This window comes from Phyllostomus discolor, chromosome 5 (genome assembly GCF_004126475.2).
Source record: "Phyllostomus discolor isolate MPI-MPIP mPhyDis1 chromosome 5, mPhyDis1.pri.v3, whole genome shotgun sequence".
NCBI classification, from domain to species: Eukaryota; Metazoa; Chordata; class Mammalia; order Chiroptera; family Phyllostomidae; genus Phyllostomus; species Phyllostomus discolor.
Genome location: NC_040907.2, coordinates 60,076,658 through 60,097,779, shown reverse-complemented (window position 1 = coordinate 60,097,779; position 21,122 = coordinate 60,076,658). Strand labels below are relative to the sequence as shown.

The following is a 21,122-nucleotide window of genomic DNA, read 5'->3' as shown; positions in this document are numbered from 1 at the left end:
ATCTGAATAGTTTCTGCGGAGGAATGTTCAAGCTTAACGCAAAATTTGGTCCAGATTTGTTGTTGTACTTGCTCATTTTAAATGCAACAGCCACACAGTACACATGCTCACTCAACAGCATCTAGTGTACCCATTGACCAGTGCAGTGAAGTCACCATTGTTCACTCATGAACATTCCAGTGCACTCTCCTTACCTATCAAGTTATATAGATATCATGCAAGCCATTCTCGTTATATTAACAATGGTTGAATTTTTTCCTGACAGGCCTCATACATAAAAATCACAGATGATTCACATGATATCACTGTCCTCTAAACAGTTTCTTCCCTTTCTACTGTTAGGCAGACTGGAGGCTGATCACTGAATCCACGTAGAGACTGAGCTGAGGAAAGGCTGAGGTATGGTTTTGGTTCTGGTTTGAACCAAACCAGATGAGACTTCATCTAACTGGCTAACAGGTGCTTTCTCCCAGAACATAATCATTCAGAGCATTTAACTGAGATCTTTTGTGTTTACTGGAGATCCTCAGTTCCTTTAGATACCCAAACCTAATCTGATCTCCTTAGAAGGAAAAGGGATTTTCTAATTAATTTCTTGTTCTGTTGTCGCTCCAGTTTTAGATTTTGACAGATGTCTTGGGAGAAAGCTGCCTGTCCAGCTCAGTGTTCTGCCCACCAGTCTTAATAGGACAAAAGACCCTGTTTTCAGTCTAGAGCTAGATGGACCCCATGAAGCATGACTAACTCTTGTTTTATGTACTGCTATCCTCAGAACTAGAAAAATTATGGGAAGTGCCCTGAAGGTATAGAGGCTCCAGGGAACTTAAGCAACAGGACATGCCAGACCTCTATGACCAGACTATACACCAAAAAACAACATCAAAACAAGCGTCAGCCTTTACAAGACTGACTGAAACACGCTGCTCTACAACCACCCCAATCACTTAATAAAAGCTCAAAGCCCCCACCCCTCAGTGCTGGTGTATCTCTCCATGCCAAGCTCCTCTCGCTTCTTGGAGAGTGAACACAAAACTTTATAGTCTGCACTTTCTTCTCTTTCTGAATTCTTTCACAGCCTGCATCACTGACCACCCTAAAAAGTCTCACTAGTCTTGAATATTGGCCATTGTTGAATATATTTTCAGCTCCCAAAGATTATCATAAATTGCTGGTTTCTCTGCCTCCCTGGCCATTTGAACAAGCAAAGTACATCAGTGCACTCAGATTTGGCAATCCCTCTTCCCCCTGCAAGAAATGCAGCTGCAGACTCTCAGTTCAATTCATTCAGCCCTCTTCTCCTTAGGACCTTGGTGCTATAGTCGTGATTATTTTCACCAGCAATGCTTTCTGCCTTCTACTGGCTTATTTTTAGTTGCTTCTGTTGGAAAGTTTGTCTACCACAAGTCCCTTTAAGCTAAAAAGAACTTTTTGAATATGTTTTTTAAAAAAATTTATAAAGAAATATTTGTTGAATGTCTTCTAAATTATAGTTTATATTATTCTTCACAATAAATTTAGGAGCATATGCAATCTTTTCCATTTTAATAAATAAATTAAAATCACATAGTCTCCCCAATTCACATAGTCTCTAAGAAGCATATTCTTAGATCATCTTTTCTGTTTTCTTTGGAGGGAAATGCTATACTTTTCTACCATATTCAATTTCCTGATGCTGTTGGAAATGAAAGAAAGGTGGGGCACCTTCAGAAGCCTCAAATGAAAGAAATTCACAATTCTCTAAGAAATTTGCACTTGTATCAAGGAAAAATTCTGCAGTGTCATTTTCTGTAATCCCTATTCAGATCAATGTACTAGAGTAGTTGTAGCCAACAAGCCATAGGGAAAAAATATTGTGGAAAATAAATCACTATAATATTATTATATATAACATGGATAAGAAATGTTTTTTGTGCCAGGCTCTCAACATGTATTAACATGTTTAGAACTCCAGGCAACCCTGTTTTCCTGACCCCTTGTGATTCTGTTTTACCAAGGTTGAAACTAAGCTTCAGAGAAGGTAATGACTGAGCCAAACCTCATAAGAAAGCTCAAACACTATTATGTACTGTGCCTCAAAAGTGAGAAGGCATTCCCTTTTTGTCGTATGAGAAACTAACATATTCCAACTTAGGAGAACCAAAGAGAAAAATTTTTGTTGGACTCTTCCAGTGATTATATCTCAAATAATTTACCTTTATAGCTAGAAATCTGTGCTGGGAAATGAGTAACTCATGTCTAATTTATCTCCACTTCACATTATTAATGGTCTCTTTCAAAAACACAACATTCTTAGCACACCTGAATATAAAAATATTAGTCACTATATGTAAATATTTTGAAGTCAGTTTGTGAATGAGCAACATATTAACCTTTTCTACAATACAGAATACAACTCTAAAGTGATGGGAAAATGGTCTATTTATGGGATGATATATTTCCATTTCCTCTGTTTTTTATTATTGCAAGTCGGTTGCAATAGATTCACTATTTTATGGAAAAACATAATTCTGGCCCCCAAATTTGAGTAAAACAAATAATAATTGTTGGAAAAAACTTAGTTATGACTGCCCCTTTCCATTTTCATTACAAATGAAGCTCTGTGGTAGATGATCTTCAAAACTATTTTCAAGATTTAAGTGCTATAATGCATGGGAGCATTCTAATGCAAACAGTTCCTTTAAAGTACTTCAGTGCCTACAGGGCTGTGGGAGGGACATGCAGAGGTCCCTTAATCCTGCGTAGATCTTTCCATTAATGTAGTGCCATGCAATTACCTTAAACATGCATGAGACAAGTAGTCTCACTGGGAGAGACATGGCTTCTTTTCACATTATCTTCCTCTTAACTAAAATTTTGCAAACCATTCTAAATAAAGAAATAACTCCAGCTGCAATGGATGAGTTTTAGTTTAGGATTATTTTATTAAATATTGAATATTTTATTCTTTGAAAGCATATGGCATGCAAATGTTGAGAATTTCCAAAGAAGCCAGCTTCTTACTGGAATAGCAATCCATTTGTTAGTGCATAAACAATTAGTTAAAGTTAAGTGTTTAAAGTAGAAATATGTTGTTAGAATTTCAAAGTGTAGATGTATCACCACAAGTTGAGTTTAACAAAGTCAATGCATGCTCACTATAGTCCGACTAAGAATTAGGGTGGTTCCAATGGTGAGATCTGAGTTGATAATCTTCATTACATATAGCACTGGTGTATGGACAATCCACATGCTGTATGAAAGTGAAGAAAAAGAATTTGGGTGACCAATTAACTAATTCAGCCTAAACAAGGAAACTGCTCAAGAAAAGTGGACAAATCTATCATTCCAAGTAATCTGTATTTGTTTCATGATAAAATTCCACTTCTCTTTTACCTCTTTAGTTGTGCAAAATATTGCAAGATAGTTTCATATGTTAATTAGCTCTTGGTAAATTTTTGTATTTAAGAATTAGATTTTTAGATATTAGCTTCTATTTTTATATTTTTACTCTAACCATTACACAGTTCAAGTACAGAAAATTCAAATCATAATAAAAAATGGAAATGAAGAAATGCAGCATTCTGTTTATAAGAGAACTATGTTTTCTGTTTTTCTCTTATTTCCATTCCATCCAATTTTTTAAAAAAGTTTTTATTTATTTATTTTTGGAGAATAGGGAAGAAAAGAAGAAAGAGAGGGAAGAAATATTGATGTGTGAGAGAAACATTGATTACCTTTAGCACACTACCAACCAGGGACCAGCCTGCAACCCAGGCATGTGCCCTGACCAGAAATGGAACCCACAGCCTTTCACTTTGTGGGACACTCGCAACAACAGACCCATGCTGGTCATGGCTCATCTAATTTTTTATTAGAGAAAGGGAAAGGGAAGGACAAAGAGAAGAAGAGAAACATCAATGTGTGGCTGCCTCTATCATGCTCCCTACCAGGGGCCCAAACTGGCCCCTCAACCCAGGCATGTGCCCTGACTGGGAATTGAACCAGTGACCCTTTGGTTCACAGGCTGGCACTCAATCAACTGAGCCACACCAGTCAGGGCCCATCCAATGTTTTAATGAAGAAAAAGTATTCTGTTAGTTGTTGACAAGGTGTCAGTAAACAATGTGGCAGCCAGAAAGAGTAGATTTGATATATCATTTTGAGCAGGTTCACATTCTGTTCACATATTTCAGCTATGACCAGCATGGTGAAATAAATTTCATCCCAGACTGTGCCATTTACCAGGTAACCTTGTAGAAGTAACATATTTAGGATACATCATAGTTTGTGTCTGCCATGTGAGAATAATTATATGTGTACTGTAATATATTTGTAGAAGTAAAATTAGTAACATTTTGAAGAATTTTTAAATGATAAATTTCTATACAATTGTTGGTAATTACTTTTACATTGTTACTATTAAAGGCACTGCTGATACTGGGTCATGGGAAACCGTTCTCCCTCCCCCTGCAGTATATAGCTAGACATCTTTACTCCCTCTATTTTATAGAGAGGGGAGTCCAGCTCTGAAAGCCTACTCTAAATTACATGCATAGAAAAACAAAGATCAAGAATGATGTTCTCATTCCATTGTTGCCACCCACCCAAGTTATCCTCACCATCACCCTGTATTTATAACAACAGTTTTACTTGATGAAGTGCCCCGTAAATCAAATCAAGATTTTACAAGGTCTTTTTTTTATTTCACAGATTTAAACGTAGATTGAATGCTTGTATAAATATTGTACCATTTTAATAAAATACTGGCTTAACCAAAATACCATTAAATAGCACAGAACCAATAAATAAACCAACATTCCAATCCAGACATATTATTAAGGGAGGAAGCATTTAGATATATAAAGCAGTTCTACATTATAGGACAGTTAACTCTTAGAAACCAGATGTTTTAATCTGTGTGTGTCCTTTGTATGATACAGAATGTTTTAAGATACTTTGTAGTCACTAATTGGAAAAGCTTCACTTAAGTATTTTTGTTCATCTCGATTTTAAATGATGTATACAATTGAAAGTGTTCTAGCATTGATCTTTAATGCCTCAAATGAATAATGTCCATTGGAAATTTATGATTTCTTGTGATATCAACAATGTCCCTACAGTAAAGCAATAACATTTTCCCTATTTAATTGTTCATGTGCCAATATCTTGTTTGTTGATGCATATTGAAATCTCAGAGTTCTTTTCAACATTTTGATTCTCTTCTATGTATGTTGCTATTCCTAATCCTTTATAAAGAAGGCTTGATGTGTGCTGTTTTCAGACATTTGTTTTACTATAGTTTTACTTTATGTTGGTATCTTTGTTAGCTGTTTAGAGCTGAGAAGTAAATAGAACAGCATGTAGAGCCACAAAAGCATCAACAAATATTTACTGAGGATTCCTCCTGAACTTACAAAGCCAGAATTATACTGGCTTCTGCTGTGGAGGTAGTAACAATCTAAAAACACAAATGGCCGTGTGTGAGCATTAGTCAGTGTGAAGTAGGAGAGTATAAAGAAAACTGGCTTTGCCATCTGGGCCCAGTTTAGGAGTTTTGCTCTCTGAGTCTGGTAAATTATGTAGCATCTCTTGACATCAATTTCCATAAATAAACAAAAGCTAGCATCGTTGATGAACTATGCTGAATAGGATTAAATTTGTTTCATTTGATTATACATGTTAAAGTCACATGCTCTGTGACAGGGGAAATCATCCATCCACTCTATTTTCCTATCAGTGAAGTGCTGTGAGTTCCCTTGAAGGAGCTGTAAGCTTGCAGGAAGGAATGTGATATGTAAGTCTAACTGTTGGGTATCGAATGATAAGAGACAGTGCTATTAATCTTCAATTATAATAATAACAGTGGGCATGCACTTTTAGAAAAACAGAAGACAGTTTTACCAGCCATGCAAATTAACAAGGATCCAAGAGACGCTTCTGCTTAAAGAAAAAAGAAAAAAACGTGTATTTGTTTGCTAGGGCCGCCATAACAACATATCATAAACTGCATGGCTTAAATAACAGGAATGTATTTTCTCACGTTTCTGGAGGTTAAATATCCAGGATAAGGCATTAACAGGTCTGGTTTCTTCCAAAGCCTCTCTTCTCAGCTCAGATGGTCATCACCTCACTGTGTCTTCATATAGTCCTCCCTTGGCCAGTATGTTGTTTGTGTCCTAATCTCCTCTTGTATATGGACACCAGTCATACTGGATTACAACCCACACATAGGACTTTACTTAACATTGATTATCGCATTAAAGGCTCTATCTTCAAATACAGTCACATTCTGAGATACTAAGAGTCAGTACATCAATGTGTACATTTTAAGTAGTAACTATTGGGCCATAACGAATGGTTTCCCAAGAAATTCTAAAGCCAGTAATTTGGGGATGATCTCTTAAGTAACCAAATATATAAGGTGGGTGAGAGTGTGCATTGTAGGGGGGGACATATTGTAAGTGAGGGCAGTTGGATAATCAGAGTAAGCAACCTGTTCTAGGATTTTTACTTCTTGATATTACTTCAGCCATTTATCACTGGCCTGTATTTATATTAGCCATCATGTATTTTTTTTTCTTTCCTGTTAATCCTGTTGCTCCAAGATAATTGAAGTAGTACAATGCTTGATATTTCTCTCACAGGAGTTAAAAGAGAGAGAGAAAGAGAGAGCAAAAAAAGCACAAAGGGTACAAATGTATACAGAAAATGGAAAATGCTCCCAAAAGAAGTTCTGGTGGACCAATGAAAAATTTTATAATAACAAAATGTGGATATTTTTATATTTTAAAAACAAAAACTATAGTTACATCTTAGCTATTTGACATACATGGATGTGAGGACAACTTGAGAAAATAATGCATGTGGTTATACTTTCTCTGAACATAGATTTAAAACAAAACAAACAAACAAAAAAACTTCTCTAAAACATTTGTTTTAACTTTACCGGTATTGCATTGACCAATGACAGTCTTTCTGTTTGTATTCACAAGTGAATTAAATTATTTCTAGTTATGAATTTATGGTGTTTTACAATGAGTGATAACATGACAACCATAGTGTTACAGGTGGTAAAGTTTTGGTTCTTAAACAGAAGAACTATGAAAAGGTAAGCTGAGAAATTTATTCTGTTAAAGGAAGTGACTCTCACTATGTAAAATGCTATGGTATGCCTATGATTATGGATAAGTTTCAAGTCTTTGAAATCTAGTTCAAAGTAAACATAAAAAGCACTAAGCAAGAACTGTCATTACAAAATGTATGGGAAGCAATAGGATATAAAAGGAATATGCTGAAATCAAATTTTAGAATATGATTAGCTATTTATTCATGTGAATAAATCATTAGAGATATAAGGGCTCTTTAGTTAGCTTGATAAATCAAATATCTGTGCTTGATTTCATATGTGACTTATTTGCATTTTTAATTTTTTCATATACCATTTTAATCAAAGGTCAAAATAAAATCAGTTCAGTGTAGCTATTTGTAAAATGCAAGACAAGAACATTTGAACCATAGAGATAATGATTCATAATTAGAAGCCTGACAAATTATAATTTTGCATATTTTAAGATACATCTTTGGAAAAGTTTTAAAAGATATTCTAAGCAATTTCATTTTCATAAAATTACCTTAATATAGAATCTCAACATGCACCATGGTTTCTCTGAATTGGTCTTTATGACTCTGTGGCCATGTGTTATGAGGTGAGCTGTCCCTCTCACAAAATTCATATGTAGAAGTCCTAATCCCTAACAGGTCAGCATATGATCTTCAGAAATAGGATCATTGCAGGTGTAATTGGTTGAGTTAAAATGAAGTTATACTGAGGTAGGGAGTAGACCCTTAATCCAGTATGAACTTGTGTTGTTTTGAAAGGCAGACATTTGAACACAGGCATGCATATAAGGAACGCAATGTGCACGTAATAATGGCCATCTCTGTAAGTAAAGTATACCCCACAAATTGTAAGAAATAAATATTTGTCTAAGAAAATATAAATTTTCAAAATTGTGCACCAAAACAGTGGAACACCTAAACTGACCTAAGTGACATGAAAAAAAAATTGGATATAACTATCACAGAGATGCCAGCCACAAAGTACTGATTAGTTACAAAACGATCCCGAGAGAATGTTAATAAATGTTCATTGGCAGGTATTTTCAATGTTCTTAGATGTTTTCCACAAGAAATGTAAAGAAGAGGGAACCTGCCACACCTTTTTATAAAGAAAGCAGGGCATTACTCTGAACAAATGAGAAAGAGTGTCATGAAAACCAAAACTGCTGACATTCAACTATGACTGTCCATATATTCTAAGATGGTAAAGAAAGATATTCATATGTTCATTTCAATAGATCAGGAATAAAAATTTTAAACATTTAATATATATTCTTCATTAACATTTCTAAGTAAAATATAGGGAGGAAGGCTTTAAGATTATGTAGGCATGCATAATATGATAATCATAGGGATGATTCTAATTTGAACTAATGTTAATTTTTAATGTATTTTCTTGATTATGCTATTACAGTTCTCCCATTTCCTCCCATTTATTCCCCTCTGCCCTGCACCCCCTTCCCACCTGCATTCCCCCCTTAGTTCATGTCTATGGGTTGTACATATAAATTCTTTAGCTTCTACATATCCTCTACTATTCTTAACCTCCCCCTGTCTATTTTGTACCTACTATTTATGAACTAATGTTAATTAAATGCTTATTGTTGTGTCTAGCACTCTTCTAACCAGCCTATCACATACTGTAATACCAGATCACTAGACAACTATTATGATTGTCCCTATTTTACAGATAAGAAAGCAATGACACAGGAGTGTCAAGTAAACTCTCCAAGGTCGATGATGTTAGTTAACTGGTGGAATTGAATACAAAGCAAAGTGGTCTGACTCCAGAACTTGTCTATGTAGCAGAGATCATCTTTTAGAGTGGCCATACAGCATTTCATGTACAGAGACCAGTATAAAGACTCAGCTCTCTCCTGAGAAAGGGGCAGAGAGGTAGGCTTGAATAAACTGAAAAACATTTTGTTTTGGGTAAGAAAACAATATTGCACATGTACACAAGGCTTTTTATACAATATTTATTATTGAGATGCTTTCAATAGCAGTGACTGGAACTATACTTAAGATTATGTCTGAAAATAGTTCAATAAATTCAGTATATTCATACAATAGGATACTATGCTATAAGTATTTTGTAATGGATTCATTAATACACACTAATGTGAAAAGATAGACATGCTACATAGGTAAGTAAAATAAAGAAGGTGCAGATTAATACATATAATACTCTGATTAATCTAGAGAAGATTTATAGACTACATTCACCATAGATATGTATGCATATACAAAATTCTGTAAGGATATGCAACAGACTAGTAATGTTGTTGAGTTCTGGGAAGTTCACCTGGGGCTTGGGGGCATGGGAAGTAGAGAGAGATATATATTTAAGAATATTTTTCTATTTAAAAAAATCATGTTAGCATGTTATATATGTTATATACTTAAAGTATATATCATATGTAATATATAGATAAATGCAGATTAGATATAATTATAGATAGATCTAGATATAATATAGATATAGATACACATACAGATATATAGATATAGATGCAGATATATATCTATACAGATATATAGATATAGATTAGATAGATAGATAGATAGATAGATAGATGATAGAGATAGAGATGGAGATAGAAATAGAGATGGAGATAGAGACAGAGTTTGCCCAGATGAGGCTGTGGTGGGAGTGCAAACAGCAATGGAGAGAGTGTCTGGAATGGCCCTGAAATGAAGTGAATCAGAGTTAATACAGAGGTTAACAAATACACTGATAGTCATTTGTAAGTTGACCAGCATTTGACCCCTCACGGTGGCTATAAAATAAGCTCTATAGCCCCAGAACAGTTCTATTCTTTTCCTAAGAGAGATGACAACATCTTAATAATTTACCACTAGTGTTACAGTAGAAAATTAAATGCTTTCATGATCTATAAAGATAGTTTTAATATAAAAAATATAACCACCAAAAAATCTATTTTTAGAGTGGTGACCTTATGCAGACTGCTCTAAACCTACCACAGACTTCACATAGAATAAAACTTTATTAAATTGTACTTGAGAGATATATACAGTATATTAATCTATTGAAGGAATTTCTAATTTTATAATGATACCAAGCACATATAATAACCAATAAGTTAATAAAATGTTTCCTGTTAGACATTCTAGTAAATATATGTGTCTGCTCTCTGCTTACATTTATTAGGGCCTCTTTAAATATAATTCTGTCATGATAAATGTTCAAATGAATGAAACTTAATTTTTAAGGGTGCTTTTGAATTATTAAACAAAGTGTTTTTCTTTTGTTATAGATTTTATTATATGTGAACACTGAGGATTGTTAACTTAATCTTGTTATATATGTTACTTTTCATGCAAATCATTTTATTAAATGATCAGATAATTGGTCTTCCAAGTATGAAAGTCATCTTTGTGATTATTGCATATTTCTTATATTGAAAGAGAAACTCGTAGACTATAAAACTTTTCATACCATCTTTTAGAATTGAATATGTGCTAATTAATTGAATCTTCTGGAAAATGTAGTTTAATTCTGAAATACTGAGAAGATAACTCTATAATTCAGTGTCTCAAATTTCCTCCTAAATGAGTCAGGTCCAATGATCATAATGAGATCTAAGACCTCTAGGTTTTTTGAGACATTGGTGATCACCCTCAGTTGTGTAAATGGAGATGTAGAAAGTGCAGTAAAGTAAGAATGTATTTTGACAGCATAATATGGTCTGGAAGATATTTTTCTGAATAAATTCCAAAAGTTGCCCAGGGGTATTTTTGTTGACTCTTTCTTTTAATAGTTGGTGCTGAAAAAGCAAAATAAAATAGCAGTCATACTAAACTAACAATTGACTTTTCTGAGAGATTCAGTTTTTGTTAATTATAGTTGAATGGTACTTGGAGTTAGTTTATTAAAAAAATGCATAGATGCATCTCTTTGGTTTTTGTTTGTATGGTTCACCTCTTTTACAAGCCTCATTTTATGCTCTTTGCTTCAAAGAAGAAGTGGCAATCCAATTTCTCAATTCTAAAAAAGTGCATTTTGATGAAAAATGGCTTTCTTTTTTTGCTAAAGTAAATTAAAAATTCCAAGCTTATTAAACTTCTTAGGTAACCATTTTTCAAAGATTGTATTTATTTTTATAGAAAAGGCTAGGGAGGGAAAAGACAAGGAGAGAAACATCAATGTGAGAGAAAAACATCTATTGGTTGCCTCTCCTATGCTCCCAGATCTGACCCCACAACCCAGGCATGTGCCCTGAGCAAGAATACAGCTGGCAACCTTTTGCTTTACGCAATGGTGCCCAACCAGCTGAACCAGACTGCACACAGCTGGGTAAGTTTTAAAATATACATTTTTTACTATTTATTGTCATTTTGTCAATAAAAGAACAATGTAAGTTCATAGAAAGTTTTGAAAATATGGAACATGGAATATGTATATATAGATACAATTTTATATACATAATTATATATGTGTGTGTGTATACACACACCACACACTGTTCTATGGACCTCATAGACTAAATTTTAAAGTTTTTTTTAAATCACTCTGAAGGAATTAATAATAAATATATTTTCAGGATACTTTTTCAGGACTAAACCTTGTGGAACTCCAGTACTGACTGGTCCAAGGGCAAGAGTAACCAGTTATGTGACAACAAAGTTCCAGGACTAGGACAAAAGCAAAACAAGTGATTTTATTTATGTGCAATGTATTAAAATACTTGTCCATTTATTCATTTATGAATTTAGCCAACAAATTTTACTGCATACCTAATATAAACCAAGCAGTAAACTCAGTTCTGGTTATGTAGTGATGAGAAAGCAAGTATATGTTTGTGCCAACTTGGAGCTTAGAATTCCCAGGCAGAAACAGAGATTACAAAATAAAATCAGTACATATTCCATTATACTCTGTAAGCTGTAATGCTTATTTTTAACTGCTTGTTTTCTACTTAATATATCATGAATGTTTCAAAAGCTAGGTCATTCTAATTTTCTACTCAGAACTCTCCGGTGACTGTCCATCCATCTCTGAGTAAAGCTTTACACCATTCCACTAGCCTGCAGCAATGATTTTCAAATGGTGTGCTATGAGAAATTTTAAAACATGCAATACATGGCTTAATAGTCAGGGGCACATACTTCTTTTCCTTTAGGTTGTCAAATAAAAGAATGACAACAGGGGTGGAGAAGATGTCTGGCGACCAAGTAGGTGGAAGCTGAGCCCACTTCTTCATGCCCCCAGCATAGATTTTCAGCTGATCTGATGTGACCTGAAGAATCAATGGAAATTTAGCTGATATGAATTTTTGAAGCCAAGGAATACAGAGGAAGCTTTGCACTGTTCCATAAGAGATTTTTTAAGTTGAAAAGGAAACTTCCTGTGTGAGGTGCCTTCAGTAAAGGAGAGAACAGAGAACTAGGCTACAAAAAATATAGCTTGGTTACTCTTGCTCCTCCCAGGGCAGGGCCCTGGCCCTACACAGGGAACCTCCAACCTTTATTAGGAGAGACTTGGGAGGATATACAGAGTCTGGAAGACTCTTAGGCTGCACACACACAGTGAGCAGTACATCCATAGCTGCAGTGACAACTGGGAGAGTCCAAGAGGCAAATTCTAGCTCCTAAAACTGTTGGAGTCACTGGCAGGTAGTGGCCAACACTGACAGAGAAAAACTTTTTGCCTTTTGGGGAAGTGGAGTGCAGAGAGAGCTGGGCAGTGGCTCAGAGCTGCAGTGTGGTTCAAAGTGGGGACTGTTTTCAAGAGAAGAGTGGAGGCCCTTCTCTTTGATCAGAAACTCACATGCATGCAGCAACCCTGTCAGCAAAGAGGTCCAATTCAAAATGTGGTTCATGCCCATTGAACCCAGCTGGCCAGGAAGAGTAGAAGGCTATATAGTGAAGGGATTGCAGGGCCCCACCCAGCATGGCTAGTGAGCAGGGAGCTGCATGTAGAACTGAGAGTTTGAGTCAGCCTCCTGAGAAAGCAGTGAGCTAGGAACTGGATGGTTTAGAACCAAGTGCCTGAGATTCTTTGCAGGCAGGCAGGGCCACTCAAACCATAAAATACAAACCTCTTGGAAGGGAAAGGCATGCCCATCCCCTACCTGCAGGATTGCAAACTCCACAGAACAGTAAGGCTAGGCTCAAGAATCCTCTTCTGGGCACATGTCTATAGGGGAAAGAAAGAGAATCTCCAAAGAAGTCCTTTATGGACTTTTATCAGACACTATGCTGGCTCCTTCTTGGGTCCTATTCCACTGAAAACAGCAGAGCAGAGAGATTAGAAATTGGTGCAGCAAGAGGTATTCGAGGCCCCACCCAGCCTCCACTGTCACACAGAGCAGCTGTCAACACCAAGCAGGAAAGGGCTTACCCTTTTACACAGATTGGTCCCTCACATGAAACAGACAGATAATTCATCAGAAACTATATATTAGTGGAAATAATATGGGACAGACTAAGACATGCAGGGTCTGGGAACACACCCACCATCTTTTTTGAAGGCTGAATATATGTCTTCCTGATCCTTAGATCCCAACCTCCTAATTTCACCAGAGGCCCCACCTGGAGGCAGGTGGAAGTGGTACATGTGGTACTGTTGGACATTAAATGAACCACCCCTGGGCCTTGTGCAGGTAAAAAGCCAGCAGGGCAGAACAGCGAGGACCAGCCAAGCCTGAAGGAGATAGCCACAGACTGTGGATCACTTGTAGACTTAAACAGGCTGCCTAAAGCTGTACTGGGACACCAGCTGATTGATATAGGGACGAATCCTGAAGAAAAAGACAGTAGACTCTGCTGATATGAATTCCACCTCGTTCTTTTTCACTACTTTGGCTATTTTTTCTCCTGCATAGCTTTTAACATTTTTTTCTGTCTTTAATTTTGTTCCTACTATTTCATTATTTTTATGTTTTATTTTAGATATATTTTTATTTGTATTCTTTTTAATTTTTATTTCAGTTTAAATTCCAATCAAATCTTTTTTATTCTTCTCCATTTTTCCTTTATCCTTCTCCTGCTTATTTTTGTTTTAAATTTTATTTTTCCCTTTCTATGCCTTGTTTCTATTCCACACTCTTACTGTTTCTCCTCCCTTCATCCTTTCAAAACCATCTTTCTTTCCATTAGTTATCTCACATTCTTTTTCTCTTATAATATCTTTATTATCAGTCCATCTTTATTACTATTTACTTGGCTGTCATAATATTGACATTGTTGCATTTATTTAATTTTATCCCCAGTTCACTATTTTTTAGGTTTTAAATCTTATATTTTACTGCGCCCCCGTACTACTCCACTTTGTTTTCCACTTGCCCTGTTTTATTTTTGTTTTATTTTCTCTCTTCCTTAGCCTCATTCCTATTCTTTACACTTATCTCCTCCCTCAGTATCAGTTTTCTTTCCTTTAGTTCTCTCACAGTCTTTTTTTCACTTTTCTTTCCTTTTCCTTTCTTATAATATTATTATTTTATTTCTACCTGTATTAATCTTTGCTCCTTTCTCATGGATATGGCTGTGGTGGTTGTTTTTCTTCAATTTGGTTCTGATTTTTCCACTATGTTTTCCCCAAACCTCATATTACACTCTTCTCTTTTCTTATTACAGTTTGCATTGTTTCCTCCCTATTTTATTTACATTGTACACTCCATTTTCTCTTTTTCTTCACTGTGTTTTTCCTCTATCTTTATTTGTCTTTCCACTACCCTCTAAAAATCATTTTTCTTTCTATTAGTCACCTCATATTTTTTTCCTTTCTTATGCTTATAATATTCTCTCTTTCCACATTTATTAAGCTTAGCTTATCTGTTGTTGACATTGTGGTAGTGGTTGGGGGTATTTTGGCTACTGTGGGTGTTGTTTGCTTCTTTTGTTTGTTTTGTTCTGGAAGTTCCTGTACAAGAGCATATAATACCCACCATGGGGGTTGTGATTCTCAGTCAGCCAGCCAGAGGGGAGAACTCATCAGTGAATGACCCAACAACAACAAAAACCCAATCACAACAACAGAGCCCATATAAACTGCATAAAGGATGTCCTTTGAACTCAGGAGTTCAAGGAGCCTGCACCACTGAGTCCCACAAGACTTCTAACATAGAAGTCCACCCCATGAGGAAAGGGAGTCAAACCAGATCAATCTAATACACAGAAACAAACAAAAAGAGCCACCTAAAATGGGGAGACAAAGAAACAACTTCCAATTGAAAAGAAAGAAAGAATCCTCAGAAAGAGTGCTAAATGAAATTGAGGCAAGCAATCATTCAGACATAGAGTTCAAAATAATGGTTATAAGGATGCTCAAGGAGCTCAGTGAGAACTACAAGAAACTCTCTGAAAGTTACAAGGAACATATTGAGAAATATATCAGCATGAAAAAGGACATAGAAACTATGCATAAGAGCTAGCAGGAAATGAAGAAAACAATATCTAAAATGAAGATTACTCTAGAAGGAATTAAAATTAGGTTAGATGAAGAAGAGGATTGAATCAGCAACTTGTAAGACAAGGTAGAAAGAAATACACAATCAGCAACAAAATTTAAAAAAGACTCAAAAAGAATGAAGATAGTTTAAGGGAGCCAGAGGACAATATGAAATGCAACAAGATTCACACCATAAGGATTCCAAAAGGATAAGAAAAGTGGAAAGAGATAGAAAGCTGGTTTGAAATAATGATGACAGAAACTTCTCTAACTTGGTGAGGGAAAAACGTCATGCAAGTTCAGGAAGCACAGAGGGTCCTAATCAAAATGAACCCAAAGAGGCCCACTCCAAGACACATATAATTAAAATGGCAAAAATTTGAAGACAGAGAATCCTAAAGGCAGCAAGGGAGAACCAGTTTGTAACATACAAAGGAGCTCTGATAACACTATCAGCTGATTTCTCTATAGAAATATAGAAGCCAGAAGGGAATGGCAAAAAATATTCCAACTAATGAAAAATGAAGATGTATAACCAAGACTACTCTACCCAGCACAGCTATCATATAAAAAGAAAAACAAAATAAGGAGCTTACAAGATGAAAAATGGCTAAAAGAGTGCATCTTCACTGAACCAGCATAGCAAATGATGCTAAACACACTGCTTTAAGAAGACAAAGATGGGAGTGTGGGGTGGGAACACATGCCCAAAAGGAAAACATGGCAATGAATAAATCCCTATCAATAAAAACCTTAAAATATACATGGGTTAAATGCTGTAATTAAAAGGAAAAAAAGTGAATGAATAAGAAAAAATGACCCATATATTTGCTGCTTACTAGAGACTTACCTCAGAACAAAAGATCTACACAGGCTGAAAGTGAATGGACGGAAAAAAATATTTCTAACAAATGGACTGGAAAAAAGCTGGGGTGACAATACTTACATAGGGTGAAATAGACTTCAAAACAAAGGCCATAACAAGACACAAAGAAGGTCACTACATAATACGTAAAGGATACCAACCAGAGAACATAGCATTTGTAAACATATAAGCACCCAACAAAGGAGCACCTACATACATAAGAAACATCTTAGAGGACTTTAAGAAAGACATCAACAAAAGTGCGGTCATCATGGGGAATTTTAACACTCTACTGTCAACAATGGATCGACGGGTATTCTGGGATTGAACAATACCCTAGATCCAATGGATAATTAATTTGTGCAGAGCATTTCACCCAATGAAGCAAAATATACGTTTTTTGCAAATGCACATGGATCATTTTCAAAGATAGATCACATGGTAGAACACAGAAAAAGTCTCAACAAATTCAAGAAAATTGAAATCATATAAAGCCTCTTCTCAGATCTCAATAGCCTAAAACTAGAAACTAACCTCAAGGAAAAAACTCAGAAACATTTAAATTCATGGGGACTGAATAACATGTTATTACATAATGAATAGCTTAACAATGAGATCAAGATAGAAATTGAAAAGTATCTAGAAGCAAATGGAAATTAACACACCACAACCAAAAAACTATGGGATACACTGAAAGCTGTCCTGAGGGAAATTCATAACAATACAGGCCTACCTAAAGAACATAGAATTTAAAATAAACAACCTACACTACATCTAAAAGAACTATCGGAACGACAATAAAGAAAGCACACAGTGAGTAGAAGGAAGGAAATAATCAAGATCAGAAGAGAATTAAATGGCATAGAGACTAAAAGAACAATGAAAAGAATCAATGAACCCAAGATATTGTCCTTGAAAAGATAAATGAAATAGACAAAACTTTAACCAGGAAAAAAAAGAGAGAGGACCCAAATACAATCAGAAACATACGAGAATTAACAACCAACACAAAAGATTGTAAGAAATTACTATGAAAACTATATGCCAGAATTGGACAACTTGGGTGCAATGGATACATTTTAGAAACATACAGTCTGCCAAAACTGAATCAAGAAGAAGTAGAAACCCAGAACAGACCATTAACTAGCAAAATCAAAGCGGTAATCAAAAAACTCCTGGCACACAAAAGCCTTTGACTGGATGGCTTCACAGAATAATTTTACCAGACTTTCAGAGAAGATAAAACTCCTATTCTGAAACTATTCCAATATATTCAAGAAGAGGAAAGATTGCCAACCTCTTTTTCTAAGGCTAGTATTATCCTAAGTCTAAAATCAGGTAAAGACACAACAAAGAAAGAAAATTGCTGGCCAATATCACTGATAAACATAGATGCTAAATTCCTCAACAAAATACTGGCAATCCAGATCCAGCCATACATTAAACAGATCACAACACCATGATCAAGTAAGATTTATCCCAGGATGCAAATATAGTACAATATTTACAAATCAATAAATGTAATATACCACATAAACAAAATGAGGGACAAAAACCACATGATCATATCAATACATACTGAAAAAGCATTTGATAAAATCCAGCATCTGTTTATTATAAAAACAGTCAACAAAGTATGAATAGAGGAAGCATACCTCAACATAATATAGGCCATATATTAGAAACCTTCTTCCAACATCATACTCAATGGACACAAACTAAAAACTTTCCCTTTACAATCAGGAATAAGACAAGTGTGGCTGTTTTCACCACTCTTACTCAACATAGTATTGGAAGTTCTAGCCACAGTAATCAGACCAAAAAAAAAAAAAAAAAAAAAGAGAGAGAAAGAAAAGACATCTAAATTGGAAAGAAGGCAAATGACATTATAGTGTACATAGAAAACCCTATAGTCCCCATGAAAAAACTACTTGACCTAATAAGTGAATTTAGCAAAATATTGGGATACAAAGTCAATACTCAGAAATCAATGGCATTTTTTGTACATCAATAATGAACTATCAGAAACAGAAACTAGGGGGAAAATACCATGTGCTGTAGCAACAAGGAAAATGAAGTACCTAGGAATAAATTTAACCATGTAGGTAAAAGACCTATACTTGGAAAGCTACAGAACACTGAAGAAGAAATTGAGGAAGATACAAATAAATGAAAGCATATACCTATTCATGGATTGGAAAAATTAACATCAATAAAATGCCCAGCTCTGGCTGATGTGGCTCAGTGGATTGAGTGTTGCCCTAGAACCAAAGGGTCACCAGTTTGATTACCAATCAGGGCACATGCCTGAATTATGGGCCAGGTCCCCGGTAGGTGGCATGTGGGAGGCAACCACACATTCATTTTTCTGCCCCTCTTACTCCCTCCCTTCCCCTCTCTAAAAATAAATAAAATGAAGTGTTTAAAAGAATAAAAAAATAAAATAAAATGTCCCTACTACCCAAAGCAATGTAGAGATTCAATGCAGTACTTATTAAAATATCAATGGTGTACTACAATAATCTAGAACAAATACCTCAAAAATTTATGTGGAACTGAAAAAGACCCTGAACAGCTTCAGCAATCTTAAAAAGAAGAACAAAATAGGAGGGATCACTATACCACATATGAAACCATACTACAAGGCCACTGTAATCAAAACAGTCTGGTATTGGCATAAAAACAAACACATAAATCAATGGGACACAATAGAGAGACCAAAAATAAACCTATGTCTCTACCCTCAATTAATATTTGACAAAAGGGGCACAAACATAGAATGGAGTAAAACTGTCCTTTTCAGTAAATGGTGTTGGGAGAACTGGACTGGTAATGCAAAAAAAAATAATAAAGTAGACCACCTACTTATACCATACATGAGAATAAACTCAAAATGGATACAAGAGTTAAATATAAGATGTGATATCATAAAAGCCCTAGAGGAAAACAGGCAGTAAAATTTTAGATACCCCACACAGCAATATTTTTGCAGATATATCTGCTAAGGTAAGGGAAATAAAAGAAAAATAAGCAAATGGGACTATATCAAATAAAAACTTTTGCATGGCTAAAGATACCATCATCAAAACAATAAGGGAATTGACCATGTGGGAGAACGTTTTTGCCAATGATGTCTCAGACAAAGGTTTGTTCTTCACAATATATAAAGAACTCACATGATTCAACACCAGGAAGACAAACAATCCTATTGAAAAGTGTGCAAAGGACCTGAATAGACACCACTTCAGATCGCCCATAGTTGTATGAAAGGATGCTCTACATCACTAGCTATCAGAGAGATGCAAATTAAAAACTCAATGAGATATCACCTCACACCTGTTAGAATGGCCATCATTAATAAATCAACAGACAAGTCCTGGTGAGGATGTGGAGAAAAGGGAACCCTAGTGCACTTTTGGTGCAAATGCAAACTGGTGCATCCACTGTGGAAAACAGTATGGATATTTCTCAAAAATTAAAAATAAAACTGCCTTTGACCCAGTGATTCCACTCCTGGGAATATACCCTAAGAATTCTAAAACACTAATTCAAAAGAACCTATGTACCCCTATGTTAATAGCAGTGGTATTTACAATAGCCAAGTGCTGGAAACAGCCTAACAGCCCATCAGTAGATGAGCGGACCAAAAAACTGTGGTACATTTACACAGTGGAACACTACTCAGCAGAAAGGGAGAAGGAACTCCTACTTTTTGAGACAGCATGGATGGAGAACATTATTCTAAGTGAAATAAAAAACAGTCTGTGAGATCAACCAGCCTATGATCTCACTGATAAGAGGAATCTAATGAGTAAAATAAACTGAGGAGCAAAATATAATGATAGAACAGGCTGACAGTGGCTAGAGGGGAGGGGAGAAGGGGTAGAATGACAATGGTGGAAAGAAGGGGAAGTGACTAGTCAAAGAACATACGTGAACCATGGACATGTACAATGGTGTGGCAGTTGTCTGTGGGAGTGGGTGTGGGCTGGGTGGAGGAACGCAAAGGGGGAATAATTGGAACAACTATAATAGAATAACAATAAATTTTTTAAAATGATAGCAAGACGACAGCAACAGCCCTGGTGTGAATGCCTTGTCTTGAACTATGAATATATACCATATAATAGAGTTGCATGCTATTGGTCATTTCAAAATAAGAAGTTGTGTCTGGTTGTTTAATTCTTGGCACCAGAAATCCTTATGTGCAAAATAGGCACCTGACTTTTAGAAAAGTCACTTTGAAGCAAAAAGGATAGGTAATTATTATTAGTATTATTTTCTAAATCAATCAAAAGCATACCTATTTTTTCAGATTGGCAAAATATATATTTTTGTTGTGCCACAGAATTTTAGCAATTCATATATATGTGTGTGGAAATGAAAAAAGTTGAAAATTGTTGGCCTACAAGCATTCAAATGTGGTGGCTCCTCTATGTCTTTTCCTTGATTGCTGCCTCCTTCCTCATACACTGTAGCCACACTGGCTTCCTTGCTGCTTCTCCATCATACTAAGCCACCTACCCCCTAAGGTATTCTGATCCCTAGTCATTAATCTGAAGATTCTCTTTCACCAAATATCTTGAGGTCCAGCCTGTTAACTCTCCAAGGTCTTATTCATTGGTCACTCAGCTGAATAACTCTATCCTCCAATCTATTCCTTAATTTACTTAATTCTTCTTTATATCTTTTAATACATTCTGGCACATTATGTCCTCATGTGGTTATTGTCAGACTCTCCATTCT

The 21,122-nt window shown here is 35.5% G+C and overlaps 1 long non-coding RNA gene across 1 annotated transcript; it reads left to right on the top strand.

Annotated features, from left to right (window-relative positions):
• The first annotated feature begins 3,614 nt into the window (after positions 1 to 3,614).
• LOC118500437 lies at positions 3,615 to 20,694 on the top strand. Its single transcript, XR_004902997.1, has 3 exons — positions 3,615 to 3,626; positions 4,237 to 4,238; positions 20,608 to 20,694. It is a non-coding gene; the product is annotated as an uncharacterized LOC118500437 (long non-coding RNA).
• The last annotated feature ends 428 nt before the right edge of the window (positions 20,695 to 21,122 follow it).